The sequence below is a fragment of the Ornithorhynchus anatinus genome, chromosome 14 (genome assembly GCF_004115215.2).
Source record: "Ornithorhynchus anatinus isolate Pmale09 chromosome 14, mOrnAna1.pri.v4, whole genome shotgun sequence".
In the NCBI taxonomy this organism is placed as follows: Eukaryota; Metazoa; Chordata; class Mammalia; order Monotremata; family Ornithorhynchidae; genus Ornithorhynchus; species Ornithorhynchus anatinus.
Genome location: NC_041741.1, coordinates 17,722,420 through 17,733,285, shown reverse-complemented (window position 1 = coordinate 17,733,285; position 10,866 = coordinate 17,722,420). Strand labels below are relative to the sequence as shown.

General features: G+C 47.3%; 1 non-coding gene across 1 annotated transcript; it reads right to left on the bottom strand.

Moving 5' to 3' along the window:
- Positions 1–9,965: 9,965 nt before the first annotated feature.
- Positions 9,966–10,103, bottom strand: LOC114816869. Its single transcript, XR_003764674.1, has one exon. It is a non-coding gene; the product is annotated as a small nucleolar RNA SNORA7 (small nucleolar RNA).
- Between the last annotated feature and the right edge of the window lie 763 nt (positions 10,104–10,866).

Genomic DNA, 10,866 nt, shown 5'->3' with positions numbered 1-10,866 from the left:
AATCAGAAGAGCCTTTACCCAAGACTGAAAGAAAGAAACTGTAGGAGAGTGGGCCAGACCTAGCCGGCTGCTCCTCCCTGCCAGTAGCGACTTCTGGTCTACCAATCAATCAAGCAGCGTGGCTTAGTGGCTAGAGCACGCGTGGGCCTGGGAGTCAGAGGGACCTGGGTTCTAATCCCGGATCCATCACGTCTGCTGTGTGACCTTGGCCATGTCACTTCACTTCTCTGTGCCTCCAGCTACCTCATCCGTAAAATGGGGATAAGAGTGTGAGCCCCATGTGGGACAGGGACTGTGTCTAACCTAATTAATTTATACTTACTCCAGGGCTTAGAACAGTGCTTGGGATATAGTAAGCACTTAGCAGATAACATCATCATCATTATTAATAGCACTTAATTCTTGGGGGAGTATCATGCAACAGAGTTGGGAGACTTGATTCCTGCCCTCAAAGAGCTTCATTCATTCAATCGTATTTTTTTAAGCGCTTACTGTGTGCAGAGGACTGTACTAAGCGTACGCTAGAGTTATGCAGACTGTACTAAGCGCTTCAAGTCAAAATGCTAGAGTTTGGCACAGGGTGTCTCCGTACCTCTCCCTCAGCTCTCACAGCAAGGGGGAGAAAGAGTATGTGAACTAAAGGTACGTTTCGGTTTTTCGAAGGAGGGTAAGAGCTCAGAGAAAAAACACCGGCATAGAGCAAGGGCCTAGGAGTCGGAAGGTCCTGGGTTCTAATCCCGGCTCCACCGCTAGTCCGCCGTGTGACCTTGGGTAAGGCACTTCATTTCTCTATGCCTCAGTTACCTCATCTGTCAAATGGGGATTGAGACTATGAGCCCCACGTGGGGCAGGGACTACGTCCAAGCCAGTTTGCTTGTCTCCACCCAAGTGCTTAGTGATAATAATAATGATAATAATGATGTTGGTATTTGTTAAGCGCTTACTATGTGCAGAGCACTGTTCTAAGCACTGGGGTAGATACAGGGTAATCAGGTTGTCCCACGTGAGGCTCACAGTTAATCCCCATTTTACAGATGAGGTAACTGAGGCACGGAGAAGTTAAGTGACTTGCCCACAGTCACACAGCTGACAAGTGGCAGAGCCGGGAGTCGAACCCATGACTCAGAAGCCCAGGCTCTTTCCACTGAGCCACGCTGCTTCCCAGTTCCTGACACAGAGTAAGCATTTAACAAATACCCTAAAAAAAGTTTTAATTTCATACTAATTCTTCTTTGGTCTGAATGGTACGGTCTCCCGGTTTGGGGAAGAAAATGGCACACGGTAAACATGGCCTATAACTTTCCGCTTGGAAAATGGAAAATTCAGATCTGCAAAAAAAAGCCTGAGTTACTGTTTTGGGAATGGTAACTTTACAATAAGTAAGGCCCGGTTTTCCTTACAAAATATCACAATTCCATAGTAGACTTGGCACGGAGTCATGCGTGAAATTCACATTCCAATTATAACACACATCACAAAATACAAATGGGGTTGTTGGTGATGGGTTTTTTGATTAGTCAGCTGTCCCTTGTCAGGGCTTCATTTGCAGTGTTCCCACATGGAAGGATTTTCTTAAAACAAACTAAGTGAGCAGCTTCAGGAACGCTGACTGTTCTCCCCTTTTCTCCCTAATTGCTTTCTCTCCCAGCTTCCCAGATTCTTCCTTCTACTCCCATTATTTGTACATAATTTTAATTTGTGTCTCCCCATTGGATTGAAAACTCCACGAAGGCTGGACTGTATCATTTAATCCCTCTTGGACTTTCCCAAGTGCTTAGGACAGTGCTCTGCACGTAGTACGTTCTCAATAAAATACCAGAGTTAATAATAATAATAATAATGTTGGTATTGGTTAAGCGCTTACTGTGTGCAGAGCACCTTTCTAAGCGCTGGGGGTAGATACAGGGGAATCAGGTTGTCCCACATGAGGCTCACAGTCTTCATCCCCATTTTCCAGATGAGGTAACTGAGGCACAGAGAAGTTAAGTGACTCGCCCACAGTCCCACAGCTGACAAGTGGCAGAGCGAGGATTCGAACCCATGATCTCTGACTTCCAAGCCTCAGGCTCTTTCCACTGAGCCACGCTGCTTCTCATTAAGGAGAATGATTATGATTTCCATTCTCGGTTTTTCTCTTCCCTTTCTTTCCTTTCCACCGCTTCCCTTCCTTTTCTTTCCTTCTTTTGCTTTTTCTTACATCTCAAACATTTTCATCCCTGATATACGTCTTGACCACAATGGGAGTCAGGCAAAATTGTGGGCTCGGATGTTTTTGAATCCACCAGGCTTAGTTACTTTGAAAATTCTCTCAAGCTACTCATGTCCAAGCTTTGTTTTGTTTTTAGGGCATCTGTGGAGCGCTTACTATGCGCCAGGCACCTGTTCTAAGCGCTGGGGTGGATGCAAACTTTATGGGGTTGGACACAGCCCCTGTTCCATTGTGCCAGACTACGACTTATCTATAATAATAATAATAATGCTGGTATTTGTTAAGCGCTTACTATGTGCAGGGCACTGTTCTAAGCGCTGGGGGAGATACAGGGGAATCAGGTGGCCCCACGTGAGGCTCACAGTTAATCCCCATTTTCCAGATGAGGGAACTGAGGCCCAGAGAAGTTAAGTGACTTGCCCACAGTCACACAGCTACCAAATCCCGGTGACACGTGATCCTTCCACATTTTGGGGTCTGGAGAAGAAGATTCCGGACTGGTCGCCGAAAGGAAAACCTGGTAGTTATTCGTTGAAGAAAACAGTTGGTTCCTCTCTAATGAGAATTTATTTAAATTTAATTTTCAGTGCCACCTACTGGTAAATTGGGTCAGAGCTGATCTGGTTAATGGTGCCTAAGCATTACGAGAAAAGCTAAGCAAAATCAACTTCCTCTTGATATCGCTCACACGGGGAACCCGGTGTGAGGTGCTTGTAGTCTGTAGAAGCAGCGTGGCTCAGTGGAAAGAGCCCGGGCTTGGGAGTCTAGAGGTCATGGGTTCGAATCCCGGCTCGGCCACTTGTCAGCTGGGTGACTGCGGGCGAGTCACTTCACTTCTCTGGGCCTCAGTTACCTCATCTGGAAAATGGGGATGAAGACTGTGAGCCCCACGTGGGGCAACCTGATTCCCCTGTGACTACCCCAGCTCTGCACATAGTGAGTGCTTAACAAATACCAACATTATTATTATTATTATTATATCTACCCCACTGCTTAGTACAGTGCCTGGCACATAGTAAGTGCTTAACAAATGGCACAATTATTACTATCGTAAAACTCACCTCCTCCAAGAGGCCTTCCCAGACTGAGCTCCTCTTCTCCCTCTACTCCCTCTACCACCCCCCCTTCACCTCTCCGCAGCTAAACCCTCTTTTCCCCCTTTCCCTCTGCTCCTCCCCCTCTCCCTTCCCATCCCCTCAGCACTGTACTCGTCCGCTCAACTGTATATATTTCCATTACCCTATTTAGTTTGTTAATGAAATGTACATCGCCTCGATTCTATTTAGTCGCCATCGGTTTTTACGAGATGTTCTTCCCCTCGACTCTGTTTATCGCCATCGTTCTCGTCCGTCCGTCTCCCCCGATTAGACCGTAAGCCCGTCAAACGGCAGGGACCGTCTCTATCTGTTGCCGACTTGTTCATTCCAAGCGCTTAGTACGGTGCTCTGCACATAGTAAGCGCTCAATAAATACTATTGAACGAATTGTAACAATAGACACATTTCCTGCCCACAGTGAACTTAATAATAATAATGTTGGTATTTGTTAAGCGCTTACTAGGCTCAGAGCACTGTTCTAAGCGCTGGGGTAGATATAGTAATCAGGTTGCCCCACGTGAGGCTCACAGTCTTCATCCCCATTTTCCAGATGGGGAAACTGAGGCACAGAGAAGTGAAGTTGGTATTTGTTAAGCGCTTACTATGTGCAGAGCACCGTTCTAAGCGGTGGGGCAGATACAGGGTCATCAGGTTGTCCCACGTGAGGCTCAAAGTTAATCCCCATTTTCCAGATGAGGGAACTGAGGCCCAGAGAAGTGATGTGACTTGCCCACGGTCCCACAGCTGACAAGTGGCGGAGCCGGGATTCTAACTCATGACCTCTGACTTCCAAGCCCGGGTTCTTTCCACTGAACCATGCTGCTTCCCATTAACTTACAGTCTAGAGGGGGAGACAGATGTTAATATAAATAAATTACAGATCTCTACACAAGTGCTGTGGGGCTGGGATGAATAAGGGGGGCAAGTCGGGGTGACTGCAGAAGGGAGAAGGGAGCGAGAGAAGAAGCAAGGAAGGCTTAGTCAGGGAAAGGCCTCTTGGAGGAGATGGGCCTCCGTTAAGGCTTTGAAGAAATCATCTGTCGGATATGAGGAGGGAGGGCGTTCCAGGCCAGAAGCAGGACGTGGGCGAGAGGTCGTGGCGAGATGAAAATGAAAGTGGCTATGGGGTTAAGGGGTGGGGGAGGAGAAAGAAGAGAGGGAGCCTCCCCGTCCCCCCCCCCCCCCGGACATGGTGACACCCTGCAGAGGGATGACACCCCACAAGCGTACACACACCCACACAGGTCATTTCTGCTCCCCTGGGAAAGCAGCACGTCCTAGAGAAAAGAGCACAGGCCTGGAAGTCAGAAGACGACACTTCTGGAGAAGCAACGTGGCGTAGTAGATAGAGCAGGGGCCTGGGAATCCAGAGATCGCGGGTTCTCATCCCGCCTCCACCCCTTGTCTGTTCTGTGACCTTGGGCAAGTCACTTAACTTCCCTGTTCCTCAGTACCTCTTCTGGAAAATGAGCCCCAGGTGGGACAGGGACCGTGTCCAACCCGATTGGCTTGTATCCACCCCAGGGCTTAGTATGTATTCATTCATTCAATAGTATTTATTGAGCGCTTACTATGTGCACTGTACTAAGCGCTTGGAATGTACAAATCGGTAACAGATACAGTCCCTGCCCTCTGACGGGCTCACGGTCTCATGGGGGGAGACGGACAGACAAGAAAAATAGCAATAAAATGTCCATAGTAAGTACTTAACAAATATCACAATTATTATTAGAATTGTTTTTATTATTATTCCAGGCTCTGCTATTCGCTGCTGTATGAACTCGGTCAAGGCACTTAACTTCTCTGTGCCTCAGTTTCCTCATCTGTAAAATGAGGATTCGATACCCGTTTTCCTTCTCCTACGGCCTAAAAACCCCCATACGGGACACAGATCGTGTCTGATCTGATTCTATAGGACCTATTGAAGCACTCAGCCCAGAGTGTGGGATAAAGGAAGCCCTTCACAAATACCCCAATTATCATTATCTCCGAAGTGCCTCTTAAACCTACAATCCACTCTTCTCTCCCTACGGATTAGCTGGTAATGACCTCCCTCAACCAAGAAATAAAGAAGAACCTTCCTGGAGGCACAGAGATAAAGAGCTAAAAGGAGAGGCTGGTGTAGGCCTGGTGATTAGCACCTATTTGTGTTGATCACTAGTTCCTCCCATCACTAACCAGGTGGGTTAGCTGATAAGAAGGAAGACATGGCGGGGAGCATCCCTAAATCCCTTCTAGGGCGAACTCCAGGGCACACAGGCTCCTCCCGGCAGGAAATTTCCTGAAATTTACAGAAGGCCAGCACATACTATTTGGCAGAAGACCTCTGGAGAAGAGTGCTGGCCTTCAAAATGGCCCAAGTGTTTACTGTGTGCACAGCCCTGTACTAAGTGCTTGGGATAGTACAACGTAACAGTAAAAAGACACATTCCCTGCCCACAGTGAGGTTACAATCTAGGAGTTACAGTCTAAAGGTTGTCTAGAGCTTACAGTCTACTTAACTCCCACATTAACTTGACCCTGCTAATTTGGAAATTGATTATGCAGCTATCAGGGAGTAAATTTGATCTCATTCAGAGGAATCTCCGTTTCATGAAGACCTCATCTCCATCATCATCGTTCTCAACGGTGTTTAGGGAGCGCCTACTACATAGAGAGCACGGTACTAAGCGCTTGGGAGAGTACAACGCAACACAGTTGGTAGACACATTTCCTGCCCACAAGGAGCTTACGGTCTAGATTGCCGACAATCTACTACGTCACTAAGAGGAGCTGAAACGGATGAAGTTCTAGTTTCCCCCACTTCGAGCTTAAGTTTGGGGAGGAAAAATCTTGCATCAGCTTACAAGAAAGAGGATGAATTGATATGATTGAGTCATAGAAGTAGCGGGGAATAAATGGTATTTAGTGAGCGCTTACGGTGCGCAGAGCACTGTACTAACCACTTGGGAGAGTACAGCGCGACAGAGTTGGTAGACGTGTTCCCTGCCCGCAAAGAGCTTACGGTCTCGAGGGGAGAGAGGAGTTCAAAGGTGTGCAGAGGTGATCAGAAGGAAAGAGCAGGTACAGAGTACTTCAGGGAGAGACAAAGAAGGCTACCGATCAACCAAAGTTAGACGGATTCTTTCCAAATATGAAAAACCAGTCATTGGACCAATCTCCCGCTTCTGCGGCCTCCCGCAAAGACTCCTCATCATAATAATAATGATAAGTATGGTATTTATTAAGCACTGACTATGTACCAGGGACTGTACTAAGCGCTTGGGAGAGTATAGTACAACATTAAACCGACACATTCCCCACTTCCGCAAAGCAGCACGGCCTAGTGAGGAGCGGTGTGGCCTAGTCGAAAGAGCAGGGGCCTGGGAGTCCAAAGGACCTGAGTTCTAATTCTAACTCTGCCACTCGCCTGTTGTGCGACCTTGGGCAGGTCACTTCACTTCTCTGTGCCTCAGTTCCCTCAACTGCAAAACAGGGATTCAATACCTGTTCTCCCCTCTGAGCCCCATGTATGATCTGATTATCTTGAACTAGACCAGTGCTCGGCACATAGTAAGCATTCAACAAATACCACTATTAGTATGAAGATTAAACAATAGTTGAGTGGCTCGTGGGCAGATAATGTGTCTGTTTATTGATGTAGCATACTTTCCCTTAGTGCTTTGCACATGGTAAGTGTTCAATAAATATGACTGAATGAATTATAACAAGAGCTTATAGAAGGCTTTCGTTTTACTTTTCTAGAGGTTCTGGAATGGGTTCTAGTTTCCAGGAAAACACACCCGATGATACAGTGTACTCTTCTAAACACTTGGTGCTCTGCACACAGTAAGTTCTCAACAAAGAGAAGCAGTAGGGCCTAGTGGAAAGAGGGCGGGCCTGGAAGTCGGAGGATCTGGGTTCTAATCCCGGCTCTGGAAACTGCTTGCTCTGTGACCTTAGGCGGGTCACTTAACTTCTCTTTACCTCAGATCTCCTGTACTCCCTCGTATTTAGACTGCGAGTCCCTTGCGGGACAGGGGCTGGGTCCAACCTAATTAACTTGTATCTACCCCAGAACTTAGAACAGTGTTTGACACAGAGTAAGCACTTAACAAATACCATACAAAATAATGGATAGAACGATGGATTGATTTGTGTCAAGAACATACGCACACCCCAGAAAACATCCAACGTTCCCGCTAGAAAGGCAATTCAGCCCACTTGTAGGGCAAACTATAAGCCAAAGCAAGATCCTGCAAGTTTCATATCAAGCACCGAATAGAAAATAATGGAGTTCTCCACAAATATCACCACATGGGGCAGAGATGGCTAAAACGCAGTTGTTTTTTTTCTGCTGGCATTACAAAGCGAGCCAAAGGGAGAGCGGCACATTTGGTTTTAAGAAAAGCAGTTAATAGGTCTGGTCCTATCAGCACTTTTATTTGCATTTTTAATTTAGCAGCTCCAATGAGAAAGAGAAGAGTAACAAAGGGACAAATGGAAAGGAACAGGGGACAAGAAGACAGTGGATTTATCTGGGAAAAAATGCCAACAAATGTGAGCATGTATTTGCCCTTCAGGAAATTAGATCGAAATCGCCAGAACTCTGGGGCTGGAAGAGAATTGAGGAGAAACAGCAGATGGCCCGTTTAGTCCAAGTTACAGTGTGAAATGGCAGCAAAGAAGCAGATTCCAGGACTTCTGCCCAGAGGAAGGAATTTCCTCTCAAGGCCTGTCCCTTGGGCTGCTGCTTTGGCAGGTAAGAAAACTTGTCCTCTCCTGATTCTACTTTCCTACCTGTCACCACCATCATCATCATTATCATAGTATTTATCGAGTCCTTACTATGTACAGAACACTGTACTAAGCGCTTGGGAGAGTATAGCGTGACAGAGAGTATGATATGATAATTTTACTGGTTCCTGACCCTCGGTCTTCCGGTCCCCCTTCCCCAAGCCCCGAAATCACCCTCGTGTCTCCCCCATTCTCTGTATCCCCCACTTCTATTTCTATTATTTAACCAATTTTTAAAAATCAATGGGATTAATTGAGGATGTACTAGGTACAGAGCAGGAGGAAAAAGGGGAGGAGATGGAGGGGGAGGGAGAGAAAAAGGAGGGAGAGGAGCATCAGCGGAAAAACTGGGAGGAAAAATAGGGAGGGATCATTAATTTATTTATTGATATTAATGTCTAGACTGGAAGCTCCCTGTGGGCAGGGAACGTGTCTACCAACTCTGATATAGTGTACTCTCCCAAGCACTTAGTACAGCGCTCTGAGCACAGTAAGCACTCCGTAAATACCATCGATGGCTTGATTGGTTGACGGGGGTGGGGAAAAAGTCTAAAATAGGTGGGAGTTGAGCTTCTCCCCAGCTTCCTCCCCTCCCTGTCTGCCGCTTCGGCCTTTCCTCATCCCACCTTGATCAACCCGGCAGTCAGTCGATCGATCTCATTAATGGATTGACTGGTATGATGTGGATCTTCTGGCTTTGCAGTCCCAGAAGGGTCAACACGGGGGCTTGTGCACTTGACGAATGCTGTGATCCTCACCCACAGCATTTATGTCCATACCTTTCTAATCTCCCACTTTCCCTGTCCGTATTTATTTTAATGCCTGTCTCTCCCTCTAGAGTGTAAGCTCCTTGTGGGCAGGAATTGTCTATCAACTCTGCCAGAGAAGCAGCGTGGCCTAGTGGGACGAGCACAGGCTTGGGAGTCAGAGCACCTGGGTTCGAATCCCACTCCACCACTTGTATGCTGTGTGATCATGGGCAAGTCATTCACATCTCTGTGCCCTAGTTACCTCATCTGTAAATGGGGATTAACAATGCGAGCCCTATGTGGGACAGGGACTGTGTCTGACCTGATTATCTTTTATCTACCCCAGCGCTTAATACAGTGCCTGGCACATGGTACGCCCTAAAATACCACAAGTGTTATTATTGTATTTTACTCTCCCATGTGATTAGTTGAGTGGTCTGTACTGAAGAGCAGCGTGGCTTAGTGGCTAAGCAGGGGTTTGGGAACCTCATTCTAATCCCGGCTCTGCCACGTGTCCGTTGTGTGACCTTGGACAAGTCACTTAGCTTCTCTGGGCCTCAGTTCTCTCAGCTGGAAAATGGGGAGAAGAGTGTGACTGTGTCCAACCTGATTAACTACCCCAGTACATAGAACAGTACTTTGCACATAGTAAGCCCTTAACAAGTGCCGTGATTATTCTTATTAATTATTGGTAAATTCTCCATAAATATCATGGATTGATTGACAGGGACTACCTGAAATTGAAGTGGCCGGGACCGGTGGGGCAGCGGCAGGACCAGAAAAGTGGAGCTGGACAAAAATAAATCAATCATAGGATGGATAAGGAATGGGGGGGGGGGATTTTGAGAGGGGAATCAGGGAGACAGCTCCCTTTATTCATCCCCCCTCCCAGCCCCCAGCACTCAGGTCTTGTCTTATGCTGTTGGATCATTTACGACCCATAGCGACTCCATGGACAACATCTCTCCTATAACGCCCCTCTCTCCCTCTGCAACCGTTCTGGTAGTGTATCCAGAGAGTTCTCTTGGTAAAAATCCAGAATCGGTTGACCACTGCCTTCCTCCGGGCAGCAAACCTGAGTCTCCTCCCTCGACCCTCTCCCGTGCCGCGGCTGCCCAGGACGGGTGAGTTTTGACTTGTAGCAGATTGCCTGCCACTCGCTAGCCACTGCCCAAGCTAGGAATGGAACGGAGAGGCCTCCGCTTGACTCTCCCTCCCATAGCCGACACTGGTAGAATACTGGAAACTCTCCAGATGCCATCCTGAGAGGAGTAGCACTTATGTACATATCTGCAATTTATTTATTTCTATTAATATCTGCTTCCCCCTCTAGGCTCCTCATGGACAGGAAATGTGTCCGTTTACTATTATATTGTACTCTCCCAATCGCTTAGTCCAGTTCTCTGTGCGCAGCGAGCGCTCAATAAATACGACCCACTGAATGAATGACAGGAAGGGGGGTTTGGGAGACCAAAACCTGGGGGAACTGTGGGAGGGAAGGGAGGGAGGGGGCCGTGTTTACGTACCTCGACAGGAGCAGGGCTAGATTTGCTGGTGCGGACAGAATAGGGTTCATGTGGCTGTCTTCTGAGTTCACGGCACATCAAGACCAGCTGAGGGGAAACGAACCAAATCCAAGCCATAGTTGTACTTTACACCATGCTCTCAACTCAGGAAACCACACTGTCACTGCACCATGTCACACCTGCAAGTTGTCAGGGAACTTGAGAGAACTGAGAGAAGCGATGAGATCAAGTGGAGATCAAGATTAACGGAACTGAACACGTTCAATCTCCTTAGAGGAAAGCTAAATGAAGGAGATGAAGAGATACCCAAGAATGAAAAGGAAAGAAAAATGAAATAGCCAGATTAAGGAGCCATAAATTCAAGAAATAATAATAACAATAGTGCTTGTTAAGCGCTTACTACGAGCCAGGCACTGTTCTAAGTGCTGGGGTAGATACACGATAATTGGGTTGGGCGCAGTCCCTGTCCCACAAAGGGCTCACAGTCTTGATCCCCATTTTACAAATGA